Genomic DNA, 25,375 nt, shown 5'->3' on the forward strand with positions numbered 1-25,375 from the left:
AATAGAACACTGAAAGAATCTTTGTTGCGTCAGAAAAGCACTAATTTGTTTCAGAGTTTCAAGGCAGTTTCTAGTGAATACTACTGATCTGTTGAAGTTTTTTAAAACACAGACTAAGAAAACTGAGAACTGCTTCTCATAATATAGCTATCAAATAGACCAGCCTCTGCAGTGTGGTGGCCATATTCTGTGACTTTTCTGACTACAGTCTACAGTCACAAATCACTGACAGAAATGTTTGTTAGGAGCATGGACACAAGCCATGTTAAAAAGAACAAATTGTATCACAAGAAATGGGTTGCATTATCAAATGTGTGCCACATAGAGGCCATTTCAAAAAATATCCACATGGTGGCCATGTGATGAGAAGGCCAGAGGTAGATTTTAAATCAGGCAACACACAAATGAAAATGTTGACTGAAGATAACTGCAATCATCACCTTTTGTAAGCTATTACTGATTTTATACATCCTAAGGCTGCCTTACGTCAAAGACCAAACCTAATTTATTTACTAACTATAAAATAGCAGATGTTTCTACTATCAAACAGAAATAATAAATATTGCTCATACAATTTTAGGTGGGAAAGACATTCAAAAACTCAGAATCTGGGGCACAGTGGCCACCTGCTAAGCTATTGCTATTATTTCGCTATTACTGTTATATCTCATCTTTCCTGTTGGCATACACTGCTCCCTCTCATCATTTTATCCTCACAACAACCCTGTGCAGTAGGTTAGGCAAAGACATTGAAGTTGGTCAACATCAACTTTAACTGCGGATTTGATCTTGATCCTCTAGAAGTATATATGACTGGCAAACCAAGTGTCACTTTCATATCGTAAAATTTTAAGACAAAAATGAATACGTCTACTTGTGTGAAAGACTCTGATTGTGTTCCTGCAGAACAGCAGAAGCAGTTTACAAGTAAATGTTGGAATATTTTTTAAACCGCAGTCCAACAATATAAATAGCAAATATTTTTTAACTGTGCAATCCTATCCTTGTCCATTACAAATAATACAAAAAAACAACAACACTATAAAGTCGCCATATCTGTCACTCTTGCCTAGCCTTAACAGCTTACAAATCACCACAGAAGTAGCAGCAAGACCACATTTACCTTTGGCTCAAATCAGAATTCATTCCAAAGTACAACATCACTGTACTGCAAAGGTTGAGAAATAATAAGTGGATAGTATGGGACAGGATTGTCCTATAATCAGCATGTCAGTTGCTCAAGTTTCCTTTGAATTAAAATAGGAATAAACCACACAAGCACTCATACACGTGAAATCCTGTAGAACATTTGTTGTCCTCTAAACCTTTTAAAATAGGCTACGTAAACTATTTAAATGTTTTTAGCTACAACCAAAGATTTCCAAGTGAGCCATTACTTTTCCAGATAGCAATACATAAACATAGAGGCGTGGACCAAGGTAGCTAACTTGTTACATTTCAGCACCATTTATATTTTCCATAGTTAAATTAGGTAATTCACTCTTGCAATATGTATAAAACTATTAAAATAATTATCAAATGACTTGATTCTTACAATATAAAAATACCAATTTGAAGCAAAATTATAAATGAGTAAAAGCATCCTCATTCTCTAATTTAAAAAACAATTTATGTCAGATATTTACTTTCTGCAGCTCTTTTATTTATTTATTTTTGTTTTGCTTCTGCAAATACTATTTAATCTTCACAGATACAAAAATCTTGACACATAAGCTGAAATTCATTTTAAATTCACCACAGCCCAATCCTATACATATTTATCGGATGTGTCCCACTTATCTTAATAGGATTGGGCACAAGGCTATAGTGTTAGTAAATAAATTAACTGAAGTTTTTATATTCTATTTGAAGAAAAATGTGCTTTATAGATTTACATTACTGTTTTAAATGTATATGTTGCAAGATAATGCTCTTTTTTTGTTTACTGTATGGCTAACATTCTTCTGACAATATCTGGAAAACACTTGGAGAATCTCCATCCCATGGAGGGCAATATCTAACTTTTATTTAATTTTAATTATAATCATTTTCACCATGAACTATACACATTAAAAGTATTTTAATGCAATGCTAAACACAAGTATTTGATCTGCAATGCAATCCTATACATATCTAAACACCACTGCATTCAGTGGAATTAACTCCCGGGTGTATATATAGGATAGCAGCCACAAAGACATTTTTCTACCAAAACTACTTAAGAAAGAGCTAGTTTTGATTTGCTGTAGCAAGCAATTATTTTTTTGAAAGCTAAACATCTGATTAAATATTTTTAATTTGTAAAAGAATTACAATCATCTACATTGGTAGGAGTACTCAAGTTTAAAAATGCTACATTATAAAAGAGACATGATTAAACTGAGGGTTTTTTTTTTAAAAAAGGGCCCAGTCGTATGGAGGAAAGAAGGTCTCCCCCCCACAAAAGTGAGTATTTCATGTCCTTGGCTGCCACTGAACATCAGAATTATAATACACTAAACACCCTGAAAACATTAAACTTTTAAAAATAAAAGGAACCTCATGCCATTCTTGAAACTATAGTAGTACTATCGCATCTTCTCATTAACTGCATATGAGGAAATCCAATTGTGTCATGCAGTTATGCAACTGAATAGATGCTTAAGAGAATTCAAATTTACAAAATATTGTAAAAATACAGATCTAACCCCTGTGATCTTGTCTCCCATTAGCTGATCAATACGTGTTAATTCAAGCTCAATATGAACTGGAGAAAGACTGCACTGCTTAAAGGCTTCCACTGCCCCAAATCTTGATTTGCCAACCGGCAGTGGATGAAAGAAAATTAAAAAGCCTCACCTGAAGTCTTATCAGTCTGTCTTGTCACATTTCAGCATTGCTTTTCAGCATTCCATAATATGAAGAATTCAACCTGGGTGTGCCATCTTTTATGACAGTCCCGCTTTTCTAAACTAGTGGGGATACTTACTTGCCTTATAAACCAGGATACAACAGCAGGTTGCGTGCAACGTGGTTGGCTGGTCATTGCACAATAAAGCTTCAAAACTGTTCCTTCTCCTCCTCCTCCACCCCCCACCCCACCCAAAACTAGAGAATTACATGCGCACTCATTCATGTCCAGTTGCTGCTCTACCCCTATTACAGAACGTTCTGAGAGAACAATGCCAAGCTTTTTCCCCAGTTAAACCACAGAGGATGCCACTAAACCTGAATAAGTGATATAGAGCTCTAAGCAGAAATTAATAGCTTTCCACTCCAGTGGTGTAAATTAAGTACCAGACTTTATCCTGATGTTAAGAAATTTATATTCACTGGTAAATCTCAATGCAAAAATTAAACTAAATTTACTTTTAAATGTGCTCCTAGTACAGGACAAAATGTGGACAATCAGCTGAAGAAATTATGAATTTATGAAACTTAATAGTACAAAATTATAATTGACTATGTAGTTTAGAAATGAGGTGAGTTTTATTGATGCATTGTAATGAATCAGAATAGTTGCTTAATATTGAGACAGATATAAATTGCAATGAAATTGACCATCTCAAAGTAAATACAATACACCATATCTAATACTACGTCAAATTATAGTGACCTCTTAGCCTCAATAACTACTGAAAAAGAGTTAAGAAAAACCAGATGAATCCTATTGGATTCCCATTCTGAAATTACAGCAAGTAATAACACATGGGGGTTAGGGGAAATACTAGCAGCAGAACCCACATTTCAGTAACTGTGCAGTATCGAAACATTTTGTGGTGAAAAGAATGGTACTATTTTAATTGTAGGAGGGTGTACACTATTTTTTCAGTCTTACCGTAGTTGTTAATAATACACTTCACACTTTAATTGCACATAGTTCAATTTTTAAACTAACTTCAACAATTTGACATTTTGCGAAATTAGTATCATGCCCCTCTTGTTTTTTCAGTAGTTATAGACTATTGATATTAGATAAAAAATAGAGAGAAAGTATTACTGCTGAAGAAAATTTCATTACTTTTGCAGTTTCAGATTAACCAGAATTTTGACACTCTGTAGGCAAAATTGAGCCAACTGTATTTATACAGCACTACACATTCTTGTTTCTTTCTAATTAGCTAAAAGAAAACTTTTGAGTGATATTTAAAAGGACCACGAATTAGTCATTAACCAAAATTCTTCTGCTTGATAATTTGCGTAAATAGCAACACTGTTTTAACATCACTTTGGTTTCAAAAATTCACTTCAGAGTAATTTCTATATAATACTGGGGGTGGGGAATTTGTGTTCATAAATCCTCTTGATATACCAGAGGCATCCACTAACTGAAGAGGATATAGTTGATTTCTGCCATCCCTCCTTCACCCTCCCACACTAACTTCCACCCTGTTGGAGAGGATTCCTCAACTGTCTGGAGCTGATTTGGGGGGGAGCGGTGGGAGAAGGGGGAATTGGCAAAAATTATCTCATCTTCTTCCATTAGCAGATGCCTCTGCTGAATCAAAAGCCCTTTTGTGAGTACAAGTGCAGTAATTGGATTCCACCCAATATTCTAAGTGCTCAAAACACTTCACATGTAGGATATCAGTAATCAGGACCTATACAAGATATCAGGGAATCCAAAGTAGAAAACAGCAACCAACACATTGAAATAATAACTGACTGATAATTTTCAGGGCCTAAAGTCACATGAGACGCAGGTCTGGGTCTGGTCAATGTCTGGATGACTGACCACCTGGGTACCATGGTATGAGAAAGGTGGGATACAAACATAAATAATTGCTGATGCCCAAATTCTGATTCAGCTGTCCTACCAGTGATTGTAGGCTCAGCCCTGCCATTAACAGTCTTGTTTAAAAGTCAGCATTGTTATTCTCATATTACAAAGCAAGCGTTGAGGCTTGGGTTGGCTAAGATCACTCAGTGCAAGTGTGGCTAAACTGAATCAAGCACTTCCTGACTCACAGCTTACTCAATTAACCAGTATGTTACCCAGAAAGGCCCAAAATAATGATCAGCACATGTACACTCACAAGAGAATTAAATCTTTAGTAACTTTTCTTTGCAATGGTTATAACAAATATTGCACTTTTAATTCTTTATATGCCACAGTTTTTTCAAGGTATAGTGGTACCTCAGGTTAAGTACTTAATTCGTTCTGGAGGTCTGTACTTAACCTGAAACTGTTCTTAACCTGAAGCACCACTTTAGCTAATGGGGCCTCCTTCTGCTACCGCGCCGCCAGAGCCCGATTTCTGTTCTTATCCTGAAGCAAAGTTCTTAACCTGAAGCACTATTTCTGGGTTAGCGGAGTCTGTAACCTGAAGCATATGTAACCTGAAGCGTATGTAACCTGAGGTACCACTGTAGCAGAAAAAAATAAATTCGAAATTAGACACAATGGTTGTTTCCTTCTTATTTTAAAACTCAGGCTGCTCATAGCAAGCAATGCAGTTATTTGTTACAGCCCAACTGTAACTTACATCCCACAGCCAGTACCTATATGGCTGCAATTCTACACCCAGCTAAGCATACTGGAGTCCCATTAAAAAAACAGTGTGACTTAAACATTTTATTGCAGCCATTACATGAGAGTGCTATTAGTTCTGATAGAACTTTTTTTTTTGCAAGATCCCGAAGTATATTTACTCAGAAGTAAAACCCATTAAATCCAATCAGTTTGATTTTGGGAAAGTAAGCTTAAAATTTCCGACTTAAGTACATTATTCCATGTCTCATTCCATTTCTATAATTAATGCTATTTAGCCATTTTCCTATAATGCTTTAAAATGCAAAGAAACTGACTAGTTTACAGACAGCTGTTTCTTCACTTAAGCTGCATATCCTATACAGACTTACCTAGGAGTAAATACCAAATTAACATAATATGATCTCTGAGTAGACATTAATATATAACACTGATAATGTAATGTTACATTACAACACTTTTTCCTCTGACAAACCAATGCAGTAACTTCAAGCGGACATAAATACTACACTATAGTTTATTCTCTTCCTTGTAGACTACATTGTTCATTAATATTTTAAATATAGTCATAGAAAAAAGAATAAATATCACAGTTTTGTGGGTGTTTTATAAAGCTTTTATTCTCATAAGAAATGTAAAGTCCTTTCTTCAAATTATTGTGGTAGTAGTAGTCTCATTTCTTTCAATGGCGAATTGCATCACCACAATAGCTTGTGCAGACATGCATTCTCAGTTTGTGTGAACACAATTTACACTAATATTGTCCATAAGATCATATAACCCCACAAAGTTTGAGTGCAAAGAATATCAAAACAAAAACAAAAACAGAATGCATGTTTGCATCCTGCAGACAAGTCCCCCTCTGATTAAATAAAAGGATGGAATGTGTTTATTGTACAGACTCTGAGTTGTGCATACATATACAATGACAGGGAAATAATATTCTGCTGCTTTACAAAATAGTATTTTGAACTAAAGCCTGTTTTGTCATATGGTTCATCTTAGAGGCAAATACTCCTCCCCCCTCAAAGACAAACACTTGTTCACTATGTTTGCTTTTCCACACTTGAACACCAGTTTACTGCAATGCATTACTATAATTGTAAAAAAAAAAAAATTTTTTTACACATGGGATGACTCAGGAAACTCAGATGTTATTTGCATCCATGTGATCATCATATATCAGTGAGGCTGGATAAGGTCGAATAAGCAACATACTTGGACCAAGCTCTTCCAATAATCTTAATTTTAATGTGTTTGTTATTTACTCCTTGACTCAAATTAACATGCATTCTAACTTTAATACACTAATAATATATTAGCACTGATTACCAATATCACACTAATGAAACTTGTGATATTCAGAGTAAAACCATCAACCTGTCCTTGGTTTATGCTATCAAATACATATTATAAATATCCCTTGTACCTAACCATAGTTTGGCACCAATAAAGTAAGTAAGAAGCAGGGTTTTTCTTCTTTGCTATGACATTTCCTACATGAATAAATTTAAGATTCTCTTTTTATGTGAAGAAGGTTTTCTACTAACTTTAATGTTTTGCATATAGAAAATATATATCATCCTGATATTTAGAGTCCCTCTGCAAACAATACTGTTTCCATGCACATTCTAAGAACTCGTAAGGGAGTAAAGTGCAGCTACTCCACTCTAATATATAATATAAACAGAATCTGTGAAGACAAAGCAGTGCCACAGATTTATGAAACATACCACCTCTACTCCACACAGGTGTCAAATATTAAACAAAGTAGTTTAGGGGATATTTCACAATTGGGACATTTTTGTGGTTTTCTAATTGAATGGAACTGCACTCCTGAAATTTATTTTTCCCCCATCACTCAAGAAAGGGATATAGACTGAAAATCACATCCTTCAAACTATAAATCATGCAACAACATATTTAATATAAAATATAAGTAATGCCACATAAACAAGATCTCATATTACTGAAATGACCTAAGTTGACATGTGTTAAAAGTGCCCTGTTTGTTTTACTTGGGATCATATTTTACTTCTCTGCTTTATTTTAAAATGCTTATAGATTTCAGTCTTTTCTGTCAGAGAATACATTTTAGTGAACTGTATATGTATATCAACCCCACTGTAAAATGTGAATATTTACTTTTTGTCTGGGACTAAATGCTGACAGAGCTGATAGGAATATAGACAGAGGAGAAAATATGCAAATTTCACAGCAGGAATTAGAGAAGCCACTAAACAGTTTTTAAAAGCAGTAGAAAAGGATAAACAACAACTTCCCTGTGTATTACCTGTTATCCCCAGAGTAATTACTATTAGCATGCAACAGATAAGATAGTCAGGTGACAAACTGATATAAGATTCTTTTAAAATGTCATATTTCAAAATATTTTTGAAAATAAATGGAAGTGCAGAGGGAAAAAATAGAATAATCACAAATGGTTTCTTATATCTGTCATGCTTTGGTTTGATGAAGTGTACAAATCTGTCTCTAATTAGTGAATTAAACACCTGTATTGTCCTCCCCCCCCCAAAAAAAGAAACTTGTTTCCTCTTCAGTTTTTCCTCTCAAGCTTCATTCAGGCCACAATAAGGTCAAAGTTGCATGACCCAGTGCTCTGAAAATCTTAGAATCCCTAACACTTGTTTAGAAACAAATGACTTCTCAAGATGGAGCAGTCTTACTATCAATCACCAACAAGTTAATTCTACATAATAAGGCAGGTTTGGATGCAGACTGATATATTGTGAAATGCTGTATCCAAAACTGATTAGAACAACACTCAAAATGAATACAGCCCTCCAAACCACTCCTTTTGCTCAGCCACATTAATCTCAATTATAAGAAAACATTTATGATAATGCCTTGCTATGAAGAAAACATAAAATAAATCAGGTTTTATAAGACAAAAGCAAGTCATTAGTTTCAGAACCAAAAAGGGGAGAGTATGTCTCTGCGGTGATATCCTCTACAGCATCTGTAACTTTCAAAACCTGGCTTCTTAAAAACTAGTAACTGCCAATTTTAAGATTATACTTAACATTTAAATATTTTTCAATTTTTGCCAGCCTTTAGGTCATTGCCTGTTAACACCATAACTCAATAAAAAAACTAAAATCCTTTCAAACTTGCCACTCTCAAGCAGACAGTATGAATGGAAAACATAACTGAAACCTCCAACTTCAAAGAGTTACTGAGGAAAAGGTCTCTTTCAGTGCTGTATATCAAACACACTTGACATAGTAGAGTTCTCTTAAAGCAAACAGATTCCTCACAATCAAGTAACAGAAGGTTTCTGTTCTGCACACCAAATGTTAAGATCCTCAATATACCTGTTAACACAACAAACCTCACAAACAGGTTAGAGAACCAAACCAAACCGAGAAAGCTATTCATTTACCTTGAAAATTGTAGCCATGCCCATGCATAAAATTGCTCTACTGCTGTATTAAAAAAGTAAAATGTCATAGATGTGTTTAAGAATTATGAAAATTAAAATGTGTATGAACTCTGCTAAATTACAAAAACCTTGTAATTTTCTGTCCCAATCTGAAAATTATCTATTCTGCCTTAATTCTGTTGAGGTCAATGGGACTACTTGATAGGGTCAAGATAGATTTAAAGATAGCATTTTTAGTCATTTATTCAGGTAATCCTGATTTTATGACCCTAAATTAAAGCCATTTTGGCTTTTTTGAGGACTACTCATTCCAATACACCATCATATATAAGGCCTGGTGGTTCTCCGGGAACTGTGGACTTGCACTGACAGTAGGATTTAATCTGAATATCAGTGAAACCAACAGCAGTGTTATATTGACAGTACTGGAATCTTGGGCAAGGTTCTATGGAGGTCTTAAGCCTAAACTTTTTTAAAGCATACTATTTTTTTTTAACCTATTGCATTCTTAAGAAAATATTAGAAAATGGCTAAGATTCAATATGACAATTTTCCAGGCATGGGGTGGTGATGGCTGCTAAATATAGAGTGGACAATAAGCATTTTTCACTGATTTCAATCAATAGTGTTGTATTTCAATTTCACAATTGGATACTTGAGCTTCATTCATTTCAAGATGTTTTATTTTACTGACATTTGAACGACAAGTAGCTGTATTTTGCATAAAGGAATGTTACTAATATGAGCTTGATACTGTATCATGAGTATGATTGCAGTCTCCTCCCTGTCCTATAAAATAGTTTTTCCAGGATACAATTTCTCCTGTACTTTTTCCTATACTATTTCTACTTACCGCAGCCAACCACTTACTCCTAAGTAGTCCTACAGAGCAGGAATTGACTCTTTCTAAATAACTGGCTTGAGAATCAGAACCATAGCTTCCCCTCTATTTCTTCACATGCAGGAAAACGCTTCCTCCTTACTTCTTAGGTCAACAGAAATTATACATAGCACATTTAAGCCTTACCATTTTCCTACATTCTATCTTCTAATTTATTGAAGCTACTCTCAATCTACCACATTAGAAGTGCAATAACTTTAATTTACGCCAACTATCATACTATAGACTCCAATGGGACAACAATGACTTAAATCCAGTCACTTCAGTTTATTGGAGCAAAGGATCTGGGAAACAAAGTGAGTAAGCAGTTGTTGACCATAGAGAAAGCAGAACATCATAATACAGTAAAAAAGATTTCCTAGATTCTGATATAGACTGTGTGTATATGATCAAGAGTTCTTATAGTGGCCTAGATGCCCCCACCCTTGCCAGGATATGGTAACTCTTAAGCATATATGTGCATTTTTAAGGGGGTTTAAAACTGTTAATTTTGAACACCTTCAGTATGCATATCTGTATGAGTGCATCACTATAGGTATCAATGCATTATAGTTATTGATGCATACTAGGGTTCATACCCAGAAAATGAGCATTTTTAATTGGAGCGCAAGCATTCTTTTGCAGTCTTACTCGGAATTAAGTGCTTCTTAATCACCTACAGTTTACTCCCATGTTAAGCAGGAACAAGCCTGCAGTCCTAAATCTGGAAATCAAATATGTGAAAAACTGGATCTCTCAAAGACATGTTTTAAGGCATTTAAAACTGCAAATCACAATACAATCATAGCACTGAGATTCCGCATACAGAAACATAACAGGCACATATTACAGAAATATATTCTGATTTACCATTAAAGTTATTTTGGGATTATAAAACTTCAGATAACAGGGAGTGAACGCATGGGAGAAAAATACTTTGCATTTAACATTCTATAAGCAATTTGTGATTTTGTTCAGACTAAACATATACTGCAATCTGATCTTCTAGAGTATAGACTTCTCTTTTGTGCTTGCTTTTTTGACAGTTTAAAGAAAGATCAAAATACAGTTTTTCTGTTACTGCACAGTAACAAAAGCCTAAGTAAAGTCTGAACGTCCAACTTCCAGAGACCACCCAGTGGATTCTGCTACTGTCTACAAAGGTTTGACAAATACGTTGTCAACAGATAAGAAGTGCACTGCTATGAAAAGAGACAATCTTATCCATACAGATCACACCACAGATAACAGAAACCATACCTAAGTCTACCACAAGTTAAGCCCAGGCTGGCATTTATACTCCTTCAGTTTCCTTTACACACTTACCAATAAAGGTCTGGACTAATGAAGGGGGAAGGAGAGAAATGAAATTGCTATGAAAGCAGTAGTTTTGTGCTAAATCTAAAGTATAGAGTCCAGTAGCGTAGAAGACTAGATTTTTGATAGCTTAGGAGGGAAGTGTTTCGGATAAGTAATGCACATGTACACCTTGCGTGACCAGAGAAGGTCGATAAATCAGCAAAGCGCAACCTACTGAATCCTAAGAGGCAAAATCCTCCGCTCGCCCTTAGAAATTAAAGGACGCTGGAACGAGGACGACATCACGTATGTCAACAGACGAGTCTCCTAGTCAGGGCAACATTTCTGTCTTGTCTCGCACGAGGTGGCGGCTGATCAAGTTGAAGCAACCATCACCCCACCCCCCGCCCCCCCCCCCACAAAACACACACACGCACCCCAAACACGCAATGCTACCCTTCCTTCTGCGCCTCTTGCGTGTCCACAGTCTCAGAAACATCTATACTTCGCGGCGGCGGCGGCGGAGCGCTGCATCGCTTCCACAGGGCACCGTCGAGACCCACATTTGGCACCAAACGAAAGTCGCTCTGGGTTCTCTTGTCTCTCTCGCCCCCCTCCCCACCCCCAACTGCGCCCGCTCGCCGTCCCTGCTCCTCTCCCCGCTGACAGGCAGCGAAGCCGCCGGCAGAGAGAGAGAAAGAACAAAAGCCCAAACCAAAAGAAAAAAAAGTTTCCAGGCGACTCAAGGGGAGCTTTCCAAATAGGCGAGAGTTCAAAGTGAGGGAGCAGGGAAAGGAAGCGGGGAAAGAAGGACCCCTATTCTCCCCCACCCCCCCCGCCGCGCGCACCGGCTCCTCGTCGGAACTCCTCGGCACCTCAGCCTGGGACGCGGGCACTAGGACCAGCAAAGCGCGCGAAACGCAGCCACTTACCCAGGGCGCCTGAGCGCGGACTCTCTCCTCCGCCTTCTCTCCTCAGTTAGCCCTACAGCGCCGGGAAGAGCAGCAGCAGCAGCAGCAGCACACCCACCATACACTTTGCCAAAAACGGGGAGCGGGTTGAGGGAGAGAGAGAGACACAGAGAGAGGGAAAATCGCGGGAAAGGGGTGGAGAATGAGGGGAATTGTGGGGGGGAGGGAGAGAGAAGAAAAAGGAAAACTGTTACAAGTTCCTTTCCCTGTCCTGCCAGGGGCTGAAGAGAAGGGGGAGGCTGAAGGGGGAAGGAGGGAGGGAGAGGGGCAAGCCCCGAGGAGTTCACTTCCCGCAGCTCCCCGGGCTACTCGTCTTTCTCCTGGCAAGAGTCGCGCGCGGGGAGTTTATTATTATTTTTTCCCGCCCTCTCTCAAGAGATGGAAGAAAGCGCGAGGACGACCCCCAAAAATAAAGTGCCACAGAAGGCGGGGGGAGGGAAGGGAGGAGGAGGAGGAGGAGGAGGAGCAGCAGTAGCAGCAGCAGCCGGGAGGATCTAACTATAAAGCGAGGGGGGAGACCCCAAAGGGAGGCTCGGCAGAGGCAGCCGCTTCAGCTCCTGCCTCCCTCGCAGGAGAGGGGGAGAGAGACGCACACGCAGGAGAGAGGCGCCTACCATAAAGCGAGGGGAGGTCCATCCCCCTGGCCGAGGCGCTGGGGAATGGACTTGGCCATTTATAATCCTCGGCTCCTCTGCCCCGGCATTTGGCAAACGGGCAGCCGCTCTCCTTGCCCGAGCTTTTCCCGCCAAGGCGCCCCTTTTGCTGCCTTCTGCTGTCAGATGGACTGAACCACCTCCGCCTCGTCCCCTTTTCTCTTCCCCACTGCCTCCGTTGGTTAATGTAAAGTGCCGAGGCTCCCATGCTGTGTCCAATCAGTGCATCTACCACTAGTGCCATGATTTAGGGGTCATCCGTGAACAACACTTCACGCTGATGAATGGGCTCTTTGCAGCTTTCTGCCCTGATGAGGGTGTCTGCGTGCCGCTGATTGCAAACACTAATGAACTTACAGATCCTCATTATACATGCGCCCAGATCCGCCGCCTGAACGAGGAGGAGAGGGACTTGGGTGCGCACCGCTTGCGATTGGGATGGAATTTGCCTATTTATCTCTCCACCTATCCTTATTTATACGTCCTAGAGGGTGGTGCGAGAATAACTGCGCTCAATGTTTGCACTTGACCCTGTGCTCTTCAGAGCGATGGGAAGGGCGCTGCTATTCTTAGGCAATACTTTGGTGGTGGCGCGTGTTTGTTTTTCTTCTAGTTTCCCCCCCACTTTTAATTTCCCTCCTCTTGGCTGTTGTTTCATAGGCTGGGCATGTTAGGTCAGCTGAGTCATTAGAGCGAGGGTGGCTAAGCAAATGACTGCCTCCGAGATTGATGATGAAGCATAGCAGAGGGCTGTAATTAAGGCTGCCATCCTAGGCGCACTTCGGAGTGAGTCCTAATGAACTCTGCTGGGATTTAGCGCCGAATGCAAAGGCGCAGGGCTGACTTGCACGGCTACGCAAGCCTGGAAGTCGGTCCCTGTCTCATTTCCTCTTAATGACCGGCGGGTTTTGGACCAGCGCTCCCTCTGAAATTTAGGCACGGGAAACGCGCTCTCGGCTGGGACAAATCCTCTTCGGCGCGCAGCGGGCGAAAGTGTGGCTGCCTCGCTCGCTTTCTCTCGCACGCACCCGGACGCGCGCTCTTGCCTCGTTGGGCTACGCGGCATCTGCTGGGCAAGAGACGACTCCGCCAACTGCCCGCTCCGAAGCTGAACTTTACACCGAGACTCCCGCCCGCGTCCTCGTCAATTCTTTCTCCCGCCCCGAGGAAGATAATAAGCCATGTCTTTTCTCGCGTCTCGTCTTACGCCTCCCTGTTAAGATCCTATAAAACTTATGTATACCTTATTTTCTTGGTGGTGCGGATATTCTCTCTCTTTGAGGCTGCCACACTAACCTCACTCACTTGAGAGAAGCCATTTACTTCTCAGTTAGTATTCCTAGGTGGCTGCGCCTTTACAGGGAGAAATGGTCTCCTTGACATCCTAGCATTTCCTTACTCTTTGCGTCCTGTGTAACACAGCAGCCAGAAAGCCGTCCCCCCCCCAACAAACCACACACACATATACACGCTTCCCCCCTCTTGCCTTCCCAGGTTTCAAAAGCTTGTGATGGGGAAGTCTATTAAATTCACAAGAGAGGATGTACATGCAAACAGATACAGACAGTACCGTTACGCTCCTGTATCGTAATACATTAGAACCATGTAGAAATCGCAGAGCACCGAGCTAACTTTCGAGCTTCACAGAACTCTTCGTCAGGATCGAGGCTCAAAACAAACAAACAAAGTAGGTGGGTGGGTCCGTGGGTGAAAAGCAGGTGTGTGTGGAGTAAAAAGTGCAGCAGGCATGGCAGAAGGCCAGTCTGCCATACAGACAGGTAGCTCTTCGAGGGCGAACAGGTAGGTTTGTGGCCACATACTGAGCAATCTCGGTTGGGCTGCTGTCCTATGGTGGCCGGTGCCTGCGACGGCAGCTGACTTTTTCCTTCCAAAAGACCTCGCTCACCTTGTCGGTTAACGAATGAGGGCACTACTCTGACCACGTAAAATCCTCTTTCCTGACTGCGCCTTTACAAGCAATGAGAGTGTTTAAACACACACCCTTCGGTAGGTGAAGACACCAGGAATCTGTGTGGCACAGTGATGAAACAAATCTCTTCGCCACGACGGGGGAAGAGGCACGACGCCCTCGTAATCTACACAGCCTGCTCAAATTCTGAGGCTGCCAACCCGCTCGTGTGAAAAGGGCACTGAAATAGGAGTTGTAGAGAGAGGCGCGTGGCAATGGGCGAGGGTGGGGCTCTGAAGGCAGCTTTCGACACCGGATCCCACCATGGTAGTGGAAAGGAAATGGCAAGGTGCAGGTAAAGAAACTTCGAAGGCTCATCAAAGAATCCTTTCAAGTTCTCGCTCCTAAAAAAAAATAGCGACGGCCCAGCAACTTCCTCTGCCTTTGGGCTGCCTCCTAAAAGCAGTCGCAGCACCGATGGGAGAAATCCTCGAACATAAAGCATTTTTCTGGGCTGCACTTAAATTTGAGGCTGCTATGCGGAGGATTGAGTAAAGAGGAACGTATAGTGTAGGAAGGGTATTTTTTGGGGGGGTGGGGGTAAATTTCCGGACAAAATTAAGTGTAAATGTAATTGTCACACCCCACACCCCAGTTAGAAAAAAAGAATCTAACGATTATAATTGCAAGAGGAAAAGTACTGCAAAGATCCAAGGGAAGGACAAATTTTCCCATCCCTTTAGGCAGATCTGCCCTCGGCGTTTTCTATCCTCTCCTCTTCAGTGTATTTTATAGCGTGGGATGTAGCGAATATGTCGAAAGCCACCCCTTCTAGTTCAGAGACCGAGTCCACAGGATAAGTACCTTGCAAAGAAAATACTATTTAAAACAGAGTGGAGCAGTCCAGTCTTAACGTCTTGCTTAAAGCTGTGAGGCTTACTTTCAAGTAATGCGTTTTAGGATCGGAGGGTAAGTTTAATACTAGAGGATGAAGCTTACTGGAGTTTAATTACGCTTTAGCCTTTAAGCTAATTTGAAGTGCGTTAAGTCACGTTTCTTTCAGATCTGATCTGGCTAATATCCTAACATCTTTCCAAAGTCTGTCACTAGACGTGACTGAACTAAAAATATTTAATAATTTTTTTATTAAAAAACACACACCCGTATCTACAGTCTAGCCGGCGCATTAATTTAATAGACTGCTTCTCTTCCCACCCCACGACAACTAGCAATAAACTTTTATATTGCAGTACCAGACGAAAAAAGGTTGCACGTGTTTCAGCATTAAAGTGTCAAGGAGAGCCTCCCAGTCCCTTTGGCTTCTTAGATCCAAGGTGTAATTGAAAGGAAACAGCAGGATTGAACCCCGACGCACGACTTTCTGGCTCCTGCCTGCTGGAAGCTACCCATAAAAACGGGGAGGGGGGAAATCCAGGCATTGGCATGTCCTCTCCAGACTTGTAAAGTTGCCCTGATGGCCCCCCCTCCATGTTAATCTACCTCTTCTATGTAGAAGGGGGGTTGCTGCTGCTGCTGCTGCTCTCTCTCTCTCTCTCTCTCTCTCTCTCTCTCTCTCTCTCTCTCTCCTTTTTAAAGGTACTCAAGTGCATTAAAAAAATGCTTGTCAAATGGCACTGAAATACAACTCATATCCGAGGAAATTGTTTCTAACCACTAAGTTTGCTTTGGGGGTATGCGTCAAGATGTGGTTGAGGATAGTTAGATAAGAGGTTGCCTGGGTGGGAGTTAAAGAGCAAGTTCTGTGCATTACTGTGGATAAGAAGAAAGCATGATATTAAAAAAAGAAGGGGGGGTTGTTTCAGTTGCTCCATCAATCTTATTGGCTGGCCATAATGTGACAGTTACAATTCCCATTTGTTCTTCCTACAATTAGCTCCATGGTTTTTATCCCTGAGCTGGATCAGGCTGAACAGTCATTTAGGACTTCCTCTGGAAAATACAGCAGAGTTAGGTCATTTTTCTGCCTCCCCTTTAGCCTCTGCCTTTGGGGGCATATTTGCCATGCCGTCTGAGAGCATTCTAGCAGATCAGCGTGGTATCAGGTTACTCAAAGGCTCTCCAAAGATAACCCCCTCAACTTACTAATTGTACTTTGCTGCTGCTATTTTCTTATATTTGGGAGGCAGGGCAGGTATCCATTTGTGCCTAACGACAGCTGAAAAAACCTTTCAGCCTGCCTGAAGATCTTGTAATTACATGAAGTTACTATAGACTCTGAATTTTCATTAAGCAGAAAAATCCTAGGAAAGCCATAGGAAAATAAACCTAGTTATCTTTTTCTATTTTAAAAATGGGGGTGGCAGGTAGAACATTCAGATTTAATGGGAAATAAATGTTTACAACTTAAGCCCCAATTTATCACTCAACATCTCACAAAGCAGACTGATCCACAATATCATCAAAATAAAGTACTAGGATGTAAGCCAATTAAATAGGTAAATCAGTTTAAAATCAAATCTTTCAGCTATGCTGTATGCTGCAGTGCCCTGTCAGTAGCCCATTAATAAATTAGTAAATGGGTCTTTTGATCTTGAGGTCAAATATAATAAAACTGTAGCTGCAGCTTTCATTGTACAGGTATTTCCAGTTTACTACATTAAGAGAGAAATATGATAAGTTTCTTTTAAAAAAATAAATAAAACATCCTTACAAAGAAATATTACTAAGCTGCCATGGGTATTTTGAGAAATTTAGTTTGCTTGGCCATAAATTAGCAAAACAAATATTCTACTCAGATCACTGACTAAGCTCTAAAATTAAATGGCTGTCTGCAATGAGAAATATGTCTTAATTGCCTTAATTAAGGCAAACTAGGGTCCTACATCCATCCATTCTGGAGCCACTGAATGTACTGATTATCATACAAATCAACCTTTAAATGGGGGTCATGCTTTTCTGCTACATTAGTTTGTGTTCCACTGCATAAACCAATGCTCTAGATGAGGTTGACCTCTAGTGAAAGCATGGTACTTTAGTTTCACCCAGGCATTGACCCTCTTTACTATGGACTCATAAAAGAACCAACTTGATAGAGTCCACATATTGCTTGGGGCAGGAGGGATCCAAGTGATCCTCGTGCTGTCATACATCACCACCACTATACTATTGCTACTATTAACTGAGCAAGGTATTGTACATAACCATGGTAATTTCTTAAGTATGCTGCACTCAAAATTTTTAGTCATTGCAATTTCATATTAATTACATATTTCTTTTTAAAAATGTGGTAAACAATGTGGTTTACAGAAGCTAGAAACAAAAAATATAACGTATATCAAATTCAAGCAGTATAAAACCGTAATTCAAAAGTACCAAAAATCTACAGTAAAATATCTACACCTAGTTTCCAAATGCCCAGTGGATTAAACATAATTTAACCTGCTACCAAAAAATAAATCAAGGAGAAACCTACTGAAATGTCCATAGCTCTGGGGTCACCATAGAAAAGTACCTTCATCAAGTAAGATATCATTGCCTTCCTAGAAACAATACCTATCGGAAGGTAACAGTGGCCATTCTTAAAACCGTAGGGAGTTTAATATACTTGAGACCTGAGGCATGTAAAGGATTTACTATAAAAACTTGTCTAAAAACAACTTTAGCTAATGCTTATGCAGATAACTCAGAATAGATACGGTATGTTCTCCCCTATCCACACGCATCAATAAACTGGCAGCAAAATTCTTTATCAGTCACCAAACTGTCTTTAAGGGAATCCTAATGCAGGTGGCGCTGTGGGTTAAACCACAGAGCCTAGGGCTTGACGATCAGAAGGTCAGCGGTTCGAATCCCCGCGACGGGGTGAGCTCCTGTTGCTCAGCCCCTGCTCCTGCCCACCTAGCAGTTCAAAAGTACGAAGTGCAAGTAGATAAATAGGTACCGCTCTGGCGGGAAGGTAAACGGCATTTCTGTGTGCTGCTCTGGTTCTGCAACGGACACAGGTGTGAGGATCCCATGCTCATGTCCATCTCATGTGAGACGATTGCTCATATGTCTATTTATCATACACACTTTTATTGGAAAACTATGACTGACAGCAGGTTCCCAGGACCTACAGTAAAACAGGCATGTACAATCTTCTGTTCTGATATGAAATGCTTCAGCTCCCCCTGCCCACACTTGAGTTATTGTGAAGAATCCTTAACACTGGTAGATGTTCCCCAATGGCCACTTACACAACCTTGTTAAATTTAATCAATGGAATTACGTTCACTTTCTCAGGATCTACTGTCAAATATTATACTATAAGGTAATTGCCTATAACATCCATGATGGAAAGACAGAGTAGATAAACTGAGTGAAAAATATTATCCAGCTGCTGATTTAGTGTGTAAGCTGGCAAGAGAGTTATTTAGCCAAATCGTTCTCCCGCAGCCTCAATTCTCTCTCCATAAAATGGGAACAAAAAAGCAACACAACAAATGTAAAATATTTTCCAAGTTAAAAGTGCTATATTAATTACGGTCCTTAATTATATATCACTCACTTATTTGTATATATTTGTATATAGTATACAGATAACCAATACATATATTTATGGTATATTCATATTTACTTTTTGGAGTAGAAATAAAATTAGTTTCAACTATGACACTCTCATAGACTTTCTTAAAGTTCCATTTCCTCTGACCACAGAATGCTTGAAATAATTTCTAACAGTTGTTGCCATCAACTGTTAAGCTCAAACATAGCTACAGGTCTCAGGGACTACATAATGCAAAACTTTCAAGTTGATGCATCCAGCAGTATACACCAGCCTGACTGAAAAGTGGTGGGGGAAATAATTTCTTTCATTGGGGGGAGGGGTTATACAACTGATCTTATATATGTTTACTAATAAAAATATGGAGACAATATTGTTTTCCAATTAAAGTAATATAATAATAATAATAATAATAATAATAATAATAGGAAGGACCTAGTCTTGCTGCTTTCATGTCTATACCCTGTCAGTCTAGTGGCAACACACTCTGTTCCTGTCTGTCCAGGAGAACTGTTTCTAATTGATCTGACATGGAATTTAGCTGAAGATGTGTATGTTGCAACCCAAGCACCATCCCTATATGCTTTGTAAAGTGATCACCATATGGGCCTTATTTGAAATATTTGAGGATTCCATCAATTTACCTTGGTTAAATTGAGCTGTACATTCATCTCAAATTTATATTTCCTGAGTACTGAATACTTTATGCATGTGTGTGTTGCATATGTACAGACATTTTTTTAATGGATAAATATTCCTTATAAGTTTTGAACAAAGGAAGCATACACCAGAACTATTTTCACTTATTTATGCAATTAAAACACTCTACAATTACCATGGGGGTTTAAATAAAGGAAGCTAAGCCAAATGGAATGCATCATATTTGAAGCTGCTAGACAGTAATTCATTCAGTGCTACTTATTTTGGGTAAGGAGCAATTATGAATTCTAAAATTCTGCAGATTGGCTCCTATTTTAAAATTTAAAAGGTATAGCAACTCTTTGTTATAGTTAATAGTACTAAGTTATGAATGCTGATGGCCTTCTACTGCAGCCTTAAATTGCCTTGAAAAAGATACAGTTTCTTTAATTAAAAAAGCTGCACTGAACTAATCCCTCTAGCTGAAAAAAGAAAAGTTTTAAGCAATCTCTGCTCTGGGAGAGAAAAGCAGACAATACCATAACAGATCAGAAACATAAGCTATAGTGTGCAGCCAGGAGCACAGCAGGGAACTGAATACTGCTCCGACTGTGTCATTTTTTAATCCCCCATCCCAGTTTCCCCCGTCTGACCTCATGCTGAGATGAAGTTATCACAGAAGACAGCTTTACTCTTACCAATGAATCCAACCCTGGATCTGTATTATCCTTAGCAGATCAAAACACCGCTTTCATCAAATAGCATTATCTGCATAAAAGGCATGCAATTGCCTGATAATTTCACCCAAACTATGCTATTCATTTAAAGGACAAGAAGAAAAATGTAATTCATTCCTTTTCTTTTTCCTGAAAAAAGCTAACTTATATACTTCACTCATGGGAACTTTTCCTTTTTATACACAAGATCTCAAGAAGGGGTCCAATAATTTTTTCTCCCCACCCAGTTTACTATTAATTATTGGAGTGCATCTATGCAGCTTGAGTGACAAAAGTATAAGGCATGAAGAAAGCAGGCAGAGAGGACCCTCAAGGCATGCTTAGCCAAGATTGTTTCCTTTAGCTATGCTTTCACTAGCCTAAAAATAAAATAAAATCAAATGTGACATATGACAAGAGTCTAAATTTAAATGGCAGTAAAAATATTTGCAGAGGGAGCTCAATGATGTTACTTTCCATACAACTATAAAGTTAAATTGCTATATTTTTTGTATCACATAGAGTAGACTCTTCGCAAGAGTATAAGGTACACACAACACAAGCACATAAAAATTTCTGTAAGATCTTGGGACATCCTTAAAATTGTAGTTTAACAGATAAGGCAGTAGATTAAGAAGACAAAAAGAGTGCAGTAAAAATTGTTTTATGCTCCAGTGAGAGGGCATAATTATAAGTAGGAATACAATAATGAAAGGTCAGTGGGCTGAAGCTGAAATCTTAAGTAAGACTTACTAGGAAGCAAGCCCTACTTAATCCAATACCTGAGATCCAGAGAACTGCTTGGGCATGCCCAGTTGATGCTCCCCACCCTTTTGAATAGCAGACATGTCACAAACTACTTTTGAAACTGCCCTTCAGTTCAAAATAGGTTTGTCAAGTGGAATAAGGGGCTGCTGTTTAAGGAAAATGTATCCAAAGTTCTCTTTGGCATGTGAAACTAGTTGCACAGTTCTTTGGATTCAGGCCAGGAAGACTTTCTTGTGGATGTTTTGAATCAGATTGTGAGTCAATTTAAATATTGTAAAGGCTGCATAATTGTAGACAACATTTTTTTTAAAAGTCTGAGGATATAGAATCTATAATCACATTGACCTCTCATATGGTATTTGCTTTGATAGTCCTAGATGCTGAGGTCAAATACCGAGATGTTAGCAAGAAGGCTGGCATAATACACAAAATGCATTAGCTTTTCGTATACTTTGTGAATGTTCAAAACAACATTATTGCAGCAGTTTTCAAAAAAGAAATAATCATTGAGCTCTACACATGGCATTAGACTTGACACAATAACTTCTGAAAGTGGCACTAATGGTGCAAAATCGGTATGCATAGTAACTAGAGTGAAGAAAAGGGTTGAATCCAAACCAAATTAGGGAGCAATCCTAACTCCTAACCAGGGACCAGTGGGGCTGAATGGAGCAGCAGAGCCACCATCATATCTGAAGCCCTGCCACTCATGCTGGCCAGAGCAGAAGGTAGGGTAGTGTGTCCTTCCCCACATTCTGTGTCCTTCCCCACATTCTGGGGTGGGGGGTGCATCAGCTCTAGGCTAGCACATCAGAGAGGCCCAAATCTAGTCCATCACTGATAGCTGGGCTTAGGATCCAGCAGAACCTTGGCTAAACCAATTCTTCCCCCTCCTTGTAGCATTCTGAGGGTTTACACTAGGTACTGGCAGTGGTGGGGGACAGCTCCTTCTGGGCTGTCCACCTTTGGTCCACATCCTGCACTCAGCTCACACCTGTGGCTCCCAGAAGCTGTCAGCATGCGACAGCAGTCACATTCTGGTAAACAGCGTAGACTGGCCAGCTAAACCAGGTAAGGGTTCTCAGATCCTTAACCTTTGTTGCCTTGCAGGATATCTTCAGGAGAAAAAGCTAAGGAGGAAACCCTACACAAATCAGGAGTGGAGTCCCTAAGACTGTTGGATGGGGCCTTGTACACCTTCTTCTGGCAACTCCTGCAGCCTAGCTGGTGGCAAACCTATTGCTCTGCTTTCCTTTGGACCCCATCAGCATGGCTGAAGAGGGGGTATTGATATCTGGGCAGTCCAGGACCTCCATACACACTGCCTAGGCTTGTGCTCCGGGGAAGTGATTTCGGTGCTGCTAATGCAGTAATTTGACTTCATCTCTGGGGCTGCACTCCATTGTCTCTTGAGACAGACTGATGGCAACAACAACAGATATAGTCTTGGACTCCTGGCACTGAAAACAGTTGCCAAGACTGAAATCATGGTGAGACCTGGCACAAATTAAATCCTGAAAACCAGGGCGTTGCTACCTATTCAACAAGTGGATGGACACAGAGATATCACCCGTTTAATGCTTCAGGATGCTACTACATGGCTCAGTTAATAAGATACAGATGAAATGGGGTAAAAGGAGCTCCATACGAATGCTAGCCTCATATACTTTGAAAATTATGGACCACTAGCAATGTACACATAGGGTTTTTTAGGGGTATGTGATTAGCTTCATTATTCTGGAGATGGCCTCAATTTTCAAAAGTCTAAGAAGTAATGCCCTAGGGGATGTATAGGAAAGGATTCTCCCCTACATCTAAAGTTTAAGACAAGAATATTCTCAGATAAAGTTTTAATATGTTTTTAAATGGAAGCTCTTTGATGTTGCTCAGAAGTTTGCAACTCCAGTTGGAATCTCCAAAAAACTAAATTAGTGGGCACAGTACAGGTGAAATATTCAAATGTACATTATATAATTATCTGTTTAAACCAAAACATGCTTCCATTTGTCCAAATTGCTATAAAATTTAATCAATCTGTTTGTCTATACAGTACACAAAGAGTTTCTTTCTATCTCAGACATGTTGCCTTTCTGATTTTCTAAAATGGAACACCCTTCCAAACAGTTCTAATTATATGGCAGGAAAATTCATGTGACTGCGGTCAGCAGAACTTGGACGTGAGTCTCTAAATATCATTCCTCATCTGAATGGTAGACTGTGAGCTTATAATGGGTTTTATTATAATGGAAGACAACTCCTTACTGAATGACATCACTTGTTTTGCAGTCTATACTGATAGACTGGGGCAATCAGACCAAGTTTTTTTTGTCAACATAATGGTATTACTAATTCCCCCGTGGGTAACCTATTATGTACACATTAATATACTGATGTATGGTACTCATCGTATTGTTAAAGATTTAGGATCCTAAGCATATTTCTGTACTTAAAGGAAAGTGGAACAGACTTAGCTGCGGAGAAGACTATATAAAATGGTTGGTGCCAGCTATATTATCCCAGTACTCTGATATGTTTTGGTTTTTAAACTAGTACTCACACTCCCCAACCAAACTCCCCAACTATAGTGCTGGAATTCTTTAAAAACAGAGGTCTGTAGAGTGAGCAGGAATGGGTGTCAGATTCTTGGCAGGAAAACCAACATATTATTCCCATAAGAGTTGGGAAGAATTATTAAGAGAATTACACAATGTAAATATACATGTTCAGTTGAAATGGTAGCTTACTGAAAATAAGGTACTGAAAGATATTTAATTCACATGGAAATTTTGAGTCACACTGGCCTGGTTTGCAAGACACAATAAGCCAAATGATAGCTTGCCAAGGCTATGCAAGCAAGCAGGCTCCTGGATAGGAGTTTGCAGCTGCTTTGCCTCTCTCTGGCCTTTTTACTACTTCTATGATAAATCAAGATTTAGCTTAGTGGATAGTCCAAACCCAGAGTTGTAGTTAAGCCGTAGCCAAAGCTTGTTTGTGAGCAGAGAACTTAACCATGAGCCCATGTTTGGAGGGCATGCTCCACTAAGCCAGGCCTTAGCTAAATGCACCATGGGAATAAAAAGGACAGGGAGGAGCAAAGTGGTTGCATGCTTCTCTTCAGGAGTATGCACATTCTCTTCAGGAGTATGCATGTAGTTTAGCTTACTGTGATGTGCAAACCAAGCCACAACCTAATTTGTGTCAGCAGATTCAAATATCCTGATTTTCACATCATGGTCAGAATTATGATAATAGCTGCTTTATCAAACCTGTTGCTACTTCCATTGTTAGCAGCTAAAGATAGGTCTTTTTTAGGTTATCCTGAAGGACATTACTGTTGGCCAAGGCAATATTAACTCACAAGTTGTGTTGGCACATAGAATAACTTCTGATTGATTGGTGGAATGAATGATAAATGGGACTGATTAGTATTTTATCTTGTTCCCCAGGTCATGAACCTTTTAATCTTATTCAGCTATACTAGAGAATATTCAATGTCTCTGAAATTTGGACTCTGAAGTCTTCACTAAACACAACAAATGTAAAGGTTTGGATTTTCTATTTCATTAATGTGTTTGGGTTGGCCACTACAGTGTAGATTTAAGCCTGACAAATCTATTTATTGTTCCACCAAAAGTGTCCAGTTGATGTTCTGTTCTTCACTCTCCACTTGCGTCTTCATGTGGAAACATTACAAAACTGAGATTCCATGTAATTATCCCTTTTGCTGAGATTTATTATTAATAATCAAAATGTTTGTGCAAAAGCAAACAACTTTTTGGCCATTTCAGACACATGCAAGGAAATAATATGTATCCTTAAGGAGACGGGGGGTGGGGAGCAGAACTGCAGTAGAAAGATAGAAGAAGCTCAAGCTGGAGTTTTAGGCTTGCAGTCTAGCCAGTATTTATAATGTCCTGTTCCTAGAAGTGCCAGAGAATGGTAAGAGGAGGGATGCTCTGGTCCCGAAGCAGAAAAATAAACATATTTCCAGCTCTTGCTCTTTTTGTGCATGCAGATGCATATCAAGCTATGTTAATAAAAATTGCACAGTGCCTAACACTGAATCTAATATTGCAAATCCTGATGGGCAAGAACCCCAATATTAAACAGGTCAAAAAAATGGTGATTCTTGCCAGAACTAAATTTAGTGCCATATGCAAAAG

General features: G+C 39.6%; 1 protein-coding gene and 1 long non-coding RNA gene across 26 annotated transcripts in view; one reads left to right on the forward strand and one right to left on the reverse strand.

Moving 5' to 3' along the window:
• The window catches only part of TENM3 (teneurin transmembrane protein 3), a 1,299,256-nt gene that overhangs the window by 406,556 nt on the left and 867,325 nt on the right, over positions 1–25,375 (reverse strand). Inside the window, exon 1 of one of the 25 annotated variants that reach the window (XM_081875190.1) lies at positions 11,985–12,566. The exons of 21 other annotated variants lie outside the window; for them this stretch is intronic. The gene's annotated coding sequence lies outside the window, so the exon portion shown is untranslated. Of the gene's footprint in view, positions 1–2,838; positions 2,856–11,489; positions 11,633–11,984; positions 12,567–25,375 lie in introns of those variants that run through there. 3 more of the 25 variants (XM_081875193.1, XM_081875192.1, XM_081875194.1) reach the window with 3 other exon arrangements.
• Positions 22,623–24,755, forward strand: LOC309349761. Its single transcript, XR_014160172.1, has 2 exons — positions 22,623–22,702; positions 24,659–24,755. It is a non-coding gene; the product is annotated as an uncharacterized lncRNA (long non-coding RNA).

The sequence above is a fragment of the Podarcis erhardii genome, assembly GCF_964252035.2.
Source record: "Podarcis erhardii genome assembly, chromosome: 9".
Classification (NCBI taxonomy): domain Eukaryota; kingdom Metazoa; phylum Chordata; class Lepidosauria; order Squamata; family Lacertidae; genus Podarcis; species Podarcis erhardii.